The following is a 14,880-nucleotide window of genomic DNA, read 5'->3' as shown; positions in this document are numbered from 1 at the left end:
TTTAATTATTTATTTATCTATATATCTGTCTATTTATTTATTTATTTTTAAGACTGTGATTTTTTTTTTTAAGACTGTGATTTTAACCATCTAAGGCACATGGACCCTGTGAGTTTAATCTTTGATAAATCAGTGTGCTTCTCCATCATTCATCCCTAAATAGGAAAGTATAACATGTAAGCCTTAATGATTATTACCTAAGTGTTAAAATAAACAAGTACTACCGACTTGAATAGGCAAAATCATTTAAAATCAAATATCACAGTGGCAAACGGGAGTCTGTTGTAGGCTAAGATTGTTTTATTGTACAAAAGACTTGACATATATTTAATATTTCTCACAGTAAACTTTTGAAATGGTATTTTAATTCTCATTTTATGGTAGAATAAAATTTGAGTGGTAAGGCATCCCACCAGTGTTACACAACTCAGCTTGAACCAAAGAAAACCTAAATTCAGGATATTTTCTACCAAATTGCATTTACTTCAAATTAGAAAGGAAATTTCAGTAGAGTTGATTTTACACTAACAAAGAACCAAGACATTTTTAGGTCAAATTTTAATTGCAGAAGAAAAGGTAGGGCAAAGTGAGTGGCTGCTAACAGGTGAGTCAGGGATTCAGTGAAAAAGAAAGTGTAAAGGTTGCCATTATTGGGAAAGAAAAGAAAGTTAAAAATGCAAACATTAGCTACGGAAATATTCCAATCATTCGCACTTCTTTTGAAATTGAAGACTTTAATTCAGTAATTCCAGCCTCATTTGAATAATTCTAATCCTTAATAACTTATTCTTAAGTAAAATTTGTGATAGTAAATGAATTCTTTTCTTTAACAAGCATCTGCAATTACTTTACAGGAACCAATCTGCTAATATTCGGATGTTTAATCAAATGTTGAGAAAAATTTCTCCTGAAACAGTAGACTAGATTTAGAAAAAAGATTTTTCCTCTCCTATTTACAGTGAGCATTTTGAAAGAAGTTCCAGGCAGGAAAAAAAAAATCTTTTTCTTTGAATACTTCTCAGTTTTGGATTTTCCTGCATGGGAACAGTTCAGTTGTCAGGAATGGCTTAGGATAACATATAACATACTAGAGAAAATCAAATAGAGTTAAATTTAATATATTTTCTGTCTGCATTCCTTGATCAGTTTACTGAACGCTCTGTATGACAGATTATTAATTTATAATACGGAGTTTGGGATACCTACCCAGACAGATTGTTCTGAGTACTAAAAATAGATGAAGGGTATAGAAATTCTTAATATGAGATCTGACACATTCTAAGAGCTTAAAATGCAGACTGTGCTTTGAATTTGCCAAGAAAATGGGAAAATTAAAGCTGGAAGTCTTTGCCAGGACTGGGGTGGTCCTTGCAGTTGCTGCTCTCCTCATTGACTCTTACTTATTTTATCCTCAGCAGGTTCCTTATCCAAGAACCACATACATCAAACCACCTGGATATATGTTTAAAGTAGAATGTTCGGGTCCCATCCAGATCCACATAATCAGACTTTCTGGATCAAGGAGAAAGAAGACAAGAAAGTTAAAGCTGGCTATCAGATTTGGTACTCATTTATATATAAACTTTTTCTAATATTAAGAAAGTTAATTAAATATTCACAGTCTCCCTCCCTATTCATATATGTATTTTATAATTTCTAATGGGGGTTAGCAAAGTATGTGATAGTGCTTGGTAAACTATAAAATAATACAAAATTGAAATTCTTGTTATGGTTGAAAACTACTATCATTGGTGTTAAACCAAAATGGAGGCCATAGTTTGGGTATACGTTCAAGCAAACCATCTATAGCCACATAATCAAAAGTTAAACTATCCTGATCTCCCCTAAATCTAACTCTGAATCTAACTCTGAATTTAAACGATATTAGAGCTTTCTTTTTTTTTTTAAGATTTTTATTTTTGAGAGAGAGAGTGAGAGAGAGATAGTGAGCACCAGCTGGGGGAGTGGGGAGAGGGAAGGAAAAGCAGAGAGCCCTACACGGGGCTCCATCGTGGGAGAAGGCAGACGCTTCACTGACAGAGGCACTCAGATGCCCCCAAAACTTAAGCTTTCTTTGTGTCATTGTAATCTTGCAGCTTCCTAACCAGTCAGCTACACATAAATAAGGTCAGTCAGAGCTACTAGCTTAAAAGGAATGTGTTTAGTGACCAATAAAAATAGGAAACAATGCACTTTCTCATTCATTCTTTATAAACTGAGCTGTAACCTCCTGAGACCCCAGTTTCTTACCACTTTCACTTTTGAAGTCTCTCTAATCTTAGAAATTTTGATTCTTGCTCAATAAAATATTCTTTCCAGGTACAGTTCTCTGAATTTTCTTTTGACGCCAAGAAATCTATTTCTTCTTGAGTTTGACATATTTTTGGACTTACCATCTTGTCCTCTCTGCTTTACAGAATTTGTACCTCTCACTAGAATGGTTATGATTACCGTAATAGCTCTTCAGGCCAGAAAGAATGTGGATTTTCTATTGGAGTTTGGCCATCCCATTTGGTACAAATTGTATCTGTCCTCATGCTAGAAGCCATAAAAATGGGAACCATACTTAGAGTCATTCCCTTTTCCATGTGTTTATCCCTTTCAAGTATCTGCATCCTCTTCAGTGTCTTCAGGCAATTTTTGAAAAATCTTGTCAAGAATTTATAGTTGTTATGTTTTGGAAACTGATATGCATGTAATCACAATAGTAGTGGAATGAGAGTCAAATCACTATACATTGAACTGGTTCCGGAGAAATTCTTCCATACTAGTGCTCTAAAACTGTCACAATTTAGGAAGGAAACTGGGGAATCACCACAACATCTGTCTACCTGGAGACTAGATGTTGCTGCTCATACTGTGTCCTGAAGTGAAAAGTCTACTCTGTCTCTACATCATTAGTGAAAATTTCTTAGGTATTTGGATATAATATCCAGGGCATGGGCATCTGGTAAACTGAGCCCAAGTTAGCACTTAGCTGGCACTGAGAAATTAAGTATCTGAAATGTTTGTCTCTCAAGAAAAATTGTATAGTAGGAAATTTTTATGCATCGAAACAGTAGCTCACATGCTGGGCACTCACGGGATTTCTAGTATTCTCTGGCTACCCAAGAATATCATGGCTTTATTCATTTAAATTACCAATTAAAATTATACAAGGTAAGGCCAAATTCTATTCCAAAACAAGTATTTTTTTTTCCTTTTTAAATATGAGGGAAATATGTTGATTATAGAAAACTTGAGAAATGCAGAAAATTATTTTAAAAAGTAGAAATTAAAATTACTTAAGTTAACACAATCTAATCATACAAGCCCTTTAAAAGTGTTTTCTTTAGCTAGTAACAGAAGGAACAATTAAAGAGTTTCAAAGTATGAGGGATTATACCATAGCTGACTTTTAGGAAGGAGGGGCAGAGATGGAAGGGACTGAAGAGACGGTTCCTATGAGTAGAGGGTGACCCTCCCCTCCGCCAATAGCCCACAAGAAGATGAGGACCTCAAGCTATAGGAAAGGAATGTCAAGGAGATGGATTCTGTTAAAAACCTGAATGAATGTGGATTCAAATTCTTTCCCAGATCCTCCATATTAGATGCCAGCCCTGTCAACACCTTGATTTAAGCCTTTGAAACCATGGTTGTGTTGCTCAGGGGAGAGAGGTGATCTCAGACCTGAGGCCTCAACCCAACCAGCCCAAAAGATGTCCCCAAAGGCTCTTGGGCTCATCAGGAGAAAGAATTCAAGGACAAACACAACACAGCTGATGAGTAGTACAAGTTGGAAAGTTTATTAAAGTGAAAGTACACTCTTGAGATGTGGGAGCCAAGGAGCTCAAGGGAGAGCTGTGCACTGGGGTTTGGGTCTCTATCTTTTGACAGTTGTTAATGAGGGGGTGGGATATTCATTACTTAAAACAAATATTCCTTGAAAGCAGGATGGTCTCTTCCAGGAATGTGGATTTTGTCCCTTTTCTTCCTTGTTTGGTCAGAAGCTTCCAGCCTACTTTGTCAACCATCTAGGACCTGTCTGGTTTGATCCAGTTTATTATGGTTCTGTTTTGGAGCTGTGGACAGGCCTTGGACTTTCTCATAGTTGGCTGTGGCTGCCTCCTTCCTGCCCTCCAGGCCTACTGTTAGAACCTAACTGCTTACTCAACTGCTGAACTCACTTCTAGCCTGCAGAACTATGAGATAATGAGCAGGTATTTTAAGCTGTTCAATTTGTGGCAATGTATTACAGACAAATAGAAGGCTAACATGGGAGACTTGCTCTACACAATATTTTACAAACTTTAGCATTCATCAGAATCTATGGTATCTCTGTTTGATTCCAAGCTCATGTTATTTCCTTTTTGCCGTTATACTGGTAAAGAATGCCATTTCAAAATAGTGAAAATTATTGTGGTAGATAAAAAGAACTTCCTAGAATTACTCCTCTAGCTGAGGCCAAGATTTTCTTTTTTAAAGAACAATTTTACATACATACACGCCAGCCAGATACTTTTTGAAAAATCATATTTCAAATATTTTACTATAAAGTATTTATTAATAATATTGTATTTTTCATATCCTCCCTCTATAGATTCATATATGAATTGTTAAGAGATTATCATGTCATGCATTATTTAATGACAGCCCATTCATATTATTCTTTAATTATGAAGAAATTAAAAATGTAGAAATTAAACATAATGGAAAAGATAATAGAAATCCACTATTAATATCAGATAGCCCAAGATGGTGATATTTATTGTAATCAAATACTTCCTAAACTCCAAGCCTACTTTGCAAATTGGCCTTTTCCATCATAGGTGTCCTGTGTCAAATTTGATGACTTGAGAGATTAATACGACAGGATTCATATGGTCTATATCTGGTTCCTGAAAACATTTTCTACTCATATAACTCCAGGCAAGTAACCTGTTTTATCCTCATTTTACTCCATATGACACGGAAATAATATTTGCCCACATGGAAAGTTTATTGTGAGGATCAAATTTATGATTGAATAATATATCAGTTTGATAATTAATGCAAAAAGAAATTATTTGATGTCTATCATGTGTTAGTCATTGTACTGGTCACAGAAGCTACAAAGAGAAGTGTGACTATCATCATGGAGTGAGACATAGAAATATTCACAGATATGCCCATCTTATTTCAGGATGTACATGGCCTATTCTGAAGGCACAACAAAGGTCACCTCATCCAGCCTTCAGAGATTAGGTAAAGCTTTCTGAAGTAATTCTTGAACTAAATTTTGATTACTGAATAAAACTTAGGTAGGAAAACGACCAGGGACAATTATAGCAAGATATATGTGGGAAACATTTCACTGTTGTCATCATAAAATGTGAAAAAGGAAGAAGTGTTTGATGAGGCACAAACAGTAGGCATGACTTTAAATTATTATTATTTTTAAAATATTTTATTTATTAGAGAGAGAGAGTGAGCAAGAGAGAGAAAGCACAAGCAAGAGGAGGGGCAGAGGGAGAGGGAGAAGCAGACTTCCCTCTGAGCAGGGAGCCTGACTTGGGGCTAGATCCCAGGACTCCAGGATCATAACCCAAGCCAAAGGCAGACACTTAATTGAGCAATGTGCATGCCCCTAAATTATTTTTAAAATACCTACTAAAGTCTTTAAAGTGATATATTTAATCAATATATTTTCTTATACAAAACAAGGAAATAATCAGGACTGTGGAAAAAGATAAGCACAAAGAATTTTAATATAACAATTATAATAAAGTTCAGAAACATGTACTTAGATATCATAAACCAGAGTGTGTACACTAATATATGATGACATGGAAATGTTTTCAAGAAATATTGAGTAAAATTGGAAAGTGTTCACAATTATAATGTTAATATTGAGATGTAGACAACAGATTATTTACATGTAGGAGGATGGTTATTTTTTTAAAAAATATCTTTAATTATGGATAGCAAAATTCTCATAAAGAGATGCATCTAAATGTTCACTATTTTGCCTGGTATAATACATTTTTGTGAGCAAACCTAATACTAACAGTATGTTTTACATCTAGTAAATGGGATTGCAGATGTTTAAGTTTCCTTCTGGTTTCTTGTCAAAACATCTATATTTTAAAGAAAATTTTAGAATAAAAAATCAAGAATAAAAGTATAATTAGAGAGAAGTTAGACTGATGAATATAGAGTACCTAAGCCTGCTGAGTATGAGCTATGAGTGCAAATAAGAAATAGCTAATTAGTTTTTAGTGACTAAATTCAAGTTTAATGATCTTAAAAACTTCTAGATTATTGGATATATATTATGGCACATGAAAATGATGTACACTGGGAATGCATATCATGTATTGTAATAATCCCTTAATGTAACTCTAAACATTTAAAACATTTCATATGAAAATAGGAAATTACTATTCTAAAATTTGCACATCTTTAAATATTACATTTAAAGCAAGTGTAGATGACGTGAAATAAAATTCCTTTCAATCCAGTATTCAAAACACACTGGTAAAATTACTCAAGACATATTTAAATAAATGGATGAATGAATAAATGAATGTACACATGATTTGGGGAATATACTCTTGCTAATGACAATTGTTTAGTAATTTAGGACTTGCAAAAAATAGTTTCCACTTAGCAGTATCAAGTCCATTCCAGTTTTATCTACTAGTCTCAAAGCGCTAATACTCACTGCAAACAAAACAAAACAAAATCAGAAAATTTAAGATAGAAACAAAATTTGAAAAAAAAGATAGAAGCTGAGGTAAAAAAAAAATAGAACCTGAGGTAAAAAAAAGAAAGGCTAAATTAATTTAACACTATTACTTAAATAGCTAGTTCTATATTTTAATAGGGCAGAAAGCATCAGTTAGAGAAAAATCTCTAAGGTCAAGACACTAGCTGAGAGACTGTAGTGTTAGGCGTGAAGTTAGTGGACTAGCGGACTAAATGGCAAATCATTTAGGAAGTCAGGTTTAGGGCTTTATTGAATTAAACAGATCTGGGATTTGTTATGATTTCCACACTGTGATCTTCACTCCCTTTATGGGAAAGCTATTTTCACATGGAAAATTAGGAGAGGCTCCCTCATGTCTACCACGGAAAATGTTTGATAAATAATTGACTCTTCTCTCACTTCTTCCTATCACCATGTCAACAAATTTACAGTTAGAAATATAATTTAATTGTAGGCTACAGAAAGAAAACAGAGGCTAAAAATGATCCACTAGTCCTCTACCAGTACAACTTCTCAGGCTATTTTGAGGCTGTTTCTCTACACTACCAAAAAACCACAGTGAAAGAGTGAGACAACCATTACGCTCATAGAAGGGAAGCAAACATGATATAAATCACTTTGGAAAACCCTGAGACCAATGATGAAAGACTCTGGACAACATTTTTTAAAAATAGAAGCTGATGGTAATAAATTGGGACATGTTGTTAATGCAGTCAAGAACAAGACAAAGAGAATAATAGAGGATTTTAAGGGCCAGGAATTTTTTACTTCCCATTTATCATTTTAAGTTGGTAACAGTAAGTTTATTTGCAAAATGTTCAATACACATAAAATAAAAAAAACTGCTTTGGCATCTTTTCTATACCTAGAAAAGCATTGTTATGTTTGTTTATCATTATACTCTTAGAAAAATAGGAAACATCAGTATTTGTTGTGTTCTCTCTTAAATTCTGCTTAGAATAAGCCTTAAATAGTTTTGTTATTATATGATCATTTAATTTATTTTCTTATTTTGCCATTTTCCTTCCACTTGCCGAATTTCTATAATCTGTTTTTTCGTTTTCCTTCTAATCACTTAACCTGCTATCATTAATTGGTTATTTTTTCCTTTTTTCTTTATTTTCAGTGCTTACATAAATGTGTGATACCTGGACATCTGTTCAAAATCCATAGGTATTACTTGGTTTTTATTGTTTGGTCTCTGCAATTACTGGTCTATCTGAATTTTCACAATCTATCATAAAACTGCGGTTTCATAGAAATCTATGTAGAAATATTTTGACAGATTTTCATAATTTACATTAGATGAATTTTAATTCAAGGAGGATCATGATTTATTAAAGACCACATCACTAATATTGTAGTAACATCTTCAGGGCTATGGAATGGGAATCTAAGAATTGCTATGTGTATTATTAAAATATTATTTTAGATAGAGTTCAAAGAAGTTAATGCCATTTCTCCCTTTTCTGTACTCACTTTTGAAGAGACTGTTGATCTTAATTTTTTTTTAAAGATTTTATTTATTTATTCATGAGAGACAGAGAGAGAGAGGCAGAGGGAGAAGCAGGCTCCACGCAGGGAGCCAGACGTGGGACTCGATCCTGGGTCTCCCGGATCAGGCCCTTGGCTGAAGGCGGCGCTAAACCGCTGAGCCACCCGGGCTGCCCTTGATCTTAAATTTTAACTAGCTGCAAACATGAGATGTTTTGGAAGCTAGAAGGATGTGCAGATGGCTGTAAAATGTCCGACATGATTCACCAAGGAAGAATTTTGAGCTTGCCTTGAGACAAGTCTTGGGAAATAAGGAGGATTTCTGATGGACATTTGTTCTTTCTACAGGTATTATTATGTACTTGACCTACAATGAGCATAGAGCTCTTAAAATACAGAGAACGATTCCTGCCTCTTTGTAACTTACAGTCTATAGTAAAAAAGGCATTCCCAGCCAAGGAATTAAAGGCACAAGTTGTGAAAGAAAATTATTAGGAGAAATGGAAATAATCTGTAATAGCTGGAATAGAGTATAAGTGGAGAGAGAGCAGAAGATCATAACATAATCAGAACCATACAACTCTTACTGTGAAACTACCTTTAAAAATTCTAAATTACTGTGGAATTTATGAATATTTAAGAATATATATTAACTATATGCACTTTGCCATGTGATAGCTCTTGAACAACAGCCTTAGTATTTATATTTCCTATGGATATAAAACATTCAGAAAATATTTAATAAAAGAATAATACCTATGGCTTTCTAAATTATTTCTCATACCAGTAAGGAGATCAATCAATGATAAACTGTATTATACTAAATGTAAATGGTCGCATAATTCTAAGTTTTTAAGAATTGAATAAGTAATTTGCTGCATTGAAAATAATCAATAGTGTTTATTGAGTCTTTCTGTTGCCAAGATTGAACAAAGAACTTTACATCTGTTAACATGAATACCTACAACAATATCCCAAGGTATGTATTATCAATCCTATTTTAGAAAGAAGAAAACTGTGTTCCAAAGAAATTAAGTAACATAAAAAAGTACTAGAGATGAAAATCAAACTCTACATGAGGCTCAAATTTACACACACACACACACACATACACAGAGGCACACATACACATTTTCTCTTTCTTCTCTATTTTACTCCACCACACTGCTTTTCACTCTGAGTTAAAAAAACTTGTATTTCTTGAAATTTAGAAGATTTAGAATACCTTACTTTTCTTGAAACTACTTTAGTAACTATAATGGTTTAGGCTGTGGCAAACTATGAATGGGAATATAGTTTTTTGGGTCATCGTCGGTGGTATCATAAAGAAAGGTAATTATTTTATCTCTCTCTGAATCTCTCTAGTTCAGGCTTCTGAACTATATTTGCACAAGAAGCACATAATACGTTCATGCCAACCCTTATAGTCTCTAATTGGCTGGTTAATTCATTTGGAATGACTCAGTATTTTGAATCTGAACTTTAAAACAACAACCAAAAAGCCTTGTGTATTTTGCAAATTGACCAATTAGGTATCGAAATTATTCTCTAATATACCATAAAAACTGTTGATTTATTGGTCAAAATATCCTTTCTTGACATTTTTGTGTGACTATTGGTTGAGGATTTCAGTTTTATTCTAATTATACTAATTATAAAATATGAAATGAAGTGATATACCTCAAATATTTTAAAAAATCTTTAACTTCTTTGTTGTTTTCTGTTCCATATATTTTTTCTTTTCTTTTTATTTTATTGTATTTATTTATTCATGAGAGACAGAGAGAGGAGAGAGGAGAGAGAGAGAGAGAGGCAGAGACACAGGCAGAGGGAGAAGCAGGCTCCATGCAGGGAGCCTGACGGGACTCGATCAGGGTCTCCAGGACCACACCCTGGGCTGAAGGCCCGCTAAACTGCTGAGCTACCCGGGCTGCCCCATATACTTTTTAAAAAACTACTTCAACTACTATGCTCATCAAGGGCAGTCTATACCAGGGAACTCCCAACACAATTCTAAATAATCCTTGAATTATGAGGGATAAAGCATCTTCCACCCAAATCCGAATTTTGGATATACACATTTTTTTTCAGAGATGCAGTAGTTAGGGTTGGGTACTGTGTGTAGATTAGGTTTCAAGTCACTCTTCATGACCTATTTAATATTTTTATTTTCTGACCCTAATCACTTACATTTCTTTTTCATTAGAATACTTATGATCATGAAATTTTTGGTCAACTTTTATCTGTGATATTTTCTTGGATAAGATCATATGGAAACAAAACAAGTGAAATGAAAATGCAAAATGAAATTAAGATCTTAATATTTTTATTTTTTTGTTCCCTTCTGTCATGAAAGAAAGATGTGTGAAATTAATTAAAAAAGTAGTGAATATGGGCAGCCCTGGTGGTCCAGCAGTTTGGCACCGCCTTCGGCCCGGGGTGTGATCCTGGAGACGCCAGATGGAGTCCCATGTCAGGTTCCTTGCCTGGAGTCTGCTTCTCTCCCTCTCCCTCTGCCTGTGTCTCTGCCTCTCTCTCTCTGTCATGAATAAATAAATAAAATCTTAAAAAATAAGTAATGAATATAAGAATACACACTTTATAAAAATTTCTTTTTGTTATACAGATCTATAATGAACTATATCAATCTATCAGTATTTATCAGTATCAATTGTAAATTATATATATTATATAATATATATGGATATATACGTGTATTGGGAATATATTTTACCATGAATGCATATAAGGGTTATTTAATATATCAGAACACTATAATATTTAGTATATTTTCTTTATTTGTATACCATTTAGTATAATAGTCCACTGTTAATTATAGTTAAACCATCAAACACCATTCTATTTGCATACATATACATAACTAATTTTCTATTGGGAAATTAGTATAAGCTTATCAGGGCAATTCAACTCTGTGATTCCCTACATGTTTAAAAGCAGTGAAGTGTAAAGAATGAGATGAAACACGAATAAATATACTTCTAGTTCCAATCCTGTATCTGACAGAAGCGTATTAAACCTGTAAGCATTTATTTTAAGATTCAGTAAAACAGTAAAGAGTTCTTTCACTCCTAGTCATTCTGAAATGCAGCAGTCATCTAAAAACAAAGTTTCAAAACACATCTATATTATAATCAGTAGTATTTAGAGACTCAAACCATGCTTGTTAGTGTTTTGTACTCTGTGTATAACCCTAGGCTGTAATGAAGATAATTCCTAAGTCATTGGCATAGTGGAAGGAATACTGAATTAAGAGGATGAACATCCCAGAGCTTGTTTCTTATAAGTTTATTGACCTCTGTTTCAGGATATTTTAAATGGGCTTATTAAAACATTTGCTGCTGATATAAACCAAGGCACTTTTAAGATGACATGAGCTTCTTCCTGTGAAGGCAATTTAAAAATATGTGAAGTTGAAGCAAATTTATCCCAAGACTAAGATCAGTTATCACAGTTCTAATTAAAATGTAGCAATCCCCATGGAAGAGTGTTTCATGAACTAATCTCTAAGAGACATAGAATAAATTTTATTAAGGACAGTTATATTCTCTTAAAATTGGTGAGTAGCTGACATTTAATGAACATCAATTGTCCAAATGTTCTCTAATTCCATGTTATATGCAATATCTTATATATATTATATAACATAAATATTCAGGAGGAAGGAGTCTGACACTGACACTTCTGGCACCTGGTTCAAAAGAGCAAAACATTTGAAAAATACATAAATCAAAATGAAATAGTGTGTAAATGAATGAATATCCTTTTGTCCACCCGGAAAATACTTATATAGCCTTGTATAAATAAATACTAAATCTCAATATAGCCTTTTATAAATAATCAAATATCAAGGTTTAGAAGAAAACCTAGATACAAGTTGTATATATATATTGGATCATGAGAGGATGACAAAAATCAATATAGACGATGTTTTTATTTTGTGGCCAGCAATAGCATCCTATGATAACTATAAATTTATGTTTACAAATTCTATGTAACTGTACATTTATTCCAAAAAGTTTAGGTAAGATTGAATATCATTCACCTAATAATCAAAACAACAAAATCAAACTACATCCATTTTGTGGTCAAAAAATTGTTTATTGTTTTTATTTGCAAGGGATTGAATATTTTTGCTTTTAAAAAACATTTTGGTTTCTTTTTGTTTTTATGAATTGATTCTGATTTTTTTTAAGAGGGAGTGCAAGCAGATGGGGGAAGGGTAGAGGGAGAGGGAAAGATAATTTTTTTTAAAGATTTATTTATTTAGTTTTTAGCAATGCATGTGTGCAAAAGAAAGAAAATGGGGCAGGGAGGGGCAGAGGGAGAGGGAGAGAGAATCTTAAGCAGACTCAGCTCAGAGCTTGGAATGCTTTGGGGGACTCGATCTCACCACCCTGAGATCATGACCTGAGCTGAAACTAAGAGTTCAGATGCTTAACAGACTGAGCTGTCCAGGTGCCCTGTGATTTTTTTTTTTTTTTGATTCTCTACTTTCCATTGATGAATATATGTGAGTTAGTAGTATGTTTTATTAAAGAAATGTAAAGATGTCATTATGTGCAGCATGGTAGACACTTTAAGACTGAAAACATCATTCATTCTTTCTCCTTTTCCTAACTGTCTTCTCTTCTCAGGACACAAGAACACTATATTTCTAAAAGGCTTAGTTTATTTTCCTACCAATTTCTTGGTTCTGTGGGTTTATAATGTTCATCAATTTTAATTATTTAGCCACTATTTCTTCACATCTTCTTCATATATTTTTATATATAAATAAATATATATATATTTATAAGATATATTTATAATATATATTTATAAGAGTCCTCCTCTTTTGGAAGGACTTCAATACATATATGGTAAACTGATATTATCCCACAAAGAATGTCCCTTTCCTTCTTCCCTTCCTTCTTTTCTTTCTCTTTCTTTCTTTCTTTCTTTCTTTCTTTCTTTCTTTCTTTCTTCTTTCTTTCTTTCTTTCTTTCTTTCTTTCTTTCTTTCTTTCTTTCTTTCTTTCTTTCTTTCTTTCTTTCTTTCTTTCTTTCTTTCTTTTCTTCTTTCTTTCTTTCTTCTTCTTCTTCTTCTTCTTCTTCTTCTTCTTCTTCTTCTTTCTTTCTTTCTTTTTCTTTTTCTTTTTCTTCTTTCTTCTTCCTGCCTTCCCCTTTCTCTCTCTTTTTAATCTTTTCTTCCCCTCTTTTTAAAAATTTTTGTTTCTCTGCTTCCACAATCTGGAGTTAGGGATGCTGTATTTTCGATATCATTAAATTTATCTTCTTCATTCTCTAACTTGGTATTGAGCACATCTGGTAAAGTTTTTATTTCAGATATTGAATGTTATAGCTTTAGAAGTTCTTTTTTCCTTGTTAAGTTTATGTTTTTCTTTATATATTTCTTTTAAATATGGTTTGACATCTTTGTCTTCCATTTTTATGATCTCTATTTTTTTAGGTCTGAATTTTCTCTTGCTGGTGGGTTACACTTTCCTGTTACTTTGCATCTAGTAACTTTGGAAAGAACATTGTAATATTGAATGTTACATTATGAGTTTCTAGATAAAATGTTGATTTTTTTTCTTTTTTAATGGCAGGCAGTTAAATTACTTTCAGATCAGCTTGGTCACTTTCAATCTGATTTTAAGTTTTATAAGAGCAGGTCTACAATAGTTTTTAACCTATTAATATTTTAGTCCTCCTTCTTCTATTACTACTAATGAGTCCAATGCTCAATGAGACAACTCTCTGCGTACTGACCAGTACTCACACAACTTTTGAATCCGGGAATTGTGTAGCTGACAACTGCCCTTTGCCTAGTCTCACTGAGTTTCACCCTCAGATTAATGGTTTAGGGTTTAGTGACCAGCACATTTCTTCAGCAGTAGCCTATGCAGATTTTTTTTTTTGGAAAATTTATTTTCCACCCTCTTTATTATTCTGCTTTACAGATTTCTGGTGCCTCAGTCTCCCAAGACTCCAATCTGTATCTTCATAACTCAATATGACTATCATCTCTGAATGAGTTCACCCTGCTTGTGCTACAGTAGAGAAAATATCCTTAGGCAAAAATCTGGGGAAGAAATCTGGGGAAGGATCAATCCTGCTTCATGTGTCTTTCTCCCAGGATTCATGGCTATACCCTGTTTTTTGGTAAGTGTCAAAAAAAGTTAGTTTCATACATTTTGTTCTGCTTTCTATGTGTTTATGATGGCATTGCAAACAAGATATATTTATTCTGTATGGTCACAGTGGAAATTCTCAAGTATATTTTAAAAGGAATTGCATATTTTCCTATTTCATATGTTACCATATATTTATTTTTCACTTAGAAGTTACTGTCAATTGAAATAAACATCAATTTATTCTCATATACACTGCAGTGGTGCAGCTATGAATTCACTATTCAACAAGATTATAAACAATTTAAACAACCACAAGAATACATAACAGTTTAACTTGGTTTATTCCCCTCATCCTACACTTTGTGCTATTTTTCCATATTTTATTTTTAAATATTCGTATTATTATTGCATTAAGCAGTGTATATATTCTTATATTTATTCTCATTTTAATTTTTTCTATGCACTTGACTTCTAGCAATTCTTTGCTTCCATCTAGCATTATCTTTTCTTCAGCCTGAAGACT

This window comes from Nyctereutes procyonoides, unplaced genomic scaffold, assembly GCF_905146905.1.
Source record: "Nyctereutes procyonoides isolate TBG_1078 unplaced genomic scaffold, NYPRO_anot_genome, whole genome shotgun sequence".
Classification (NCBI taxonomy): domain Eukaryota; kingdom Metazoa; phylum Chordata; class Mammalia; order Carnivora; family Canidae; genus Nyctereutes; species Nyctereutes procyonoides.
The sequence above is the reverse complement of the archived record's forward strand: the minus strand, read 5'-3'. Positions refer to the sequence as shown.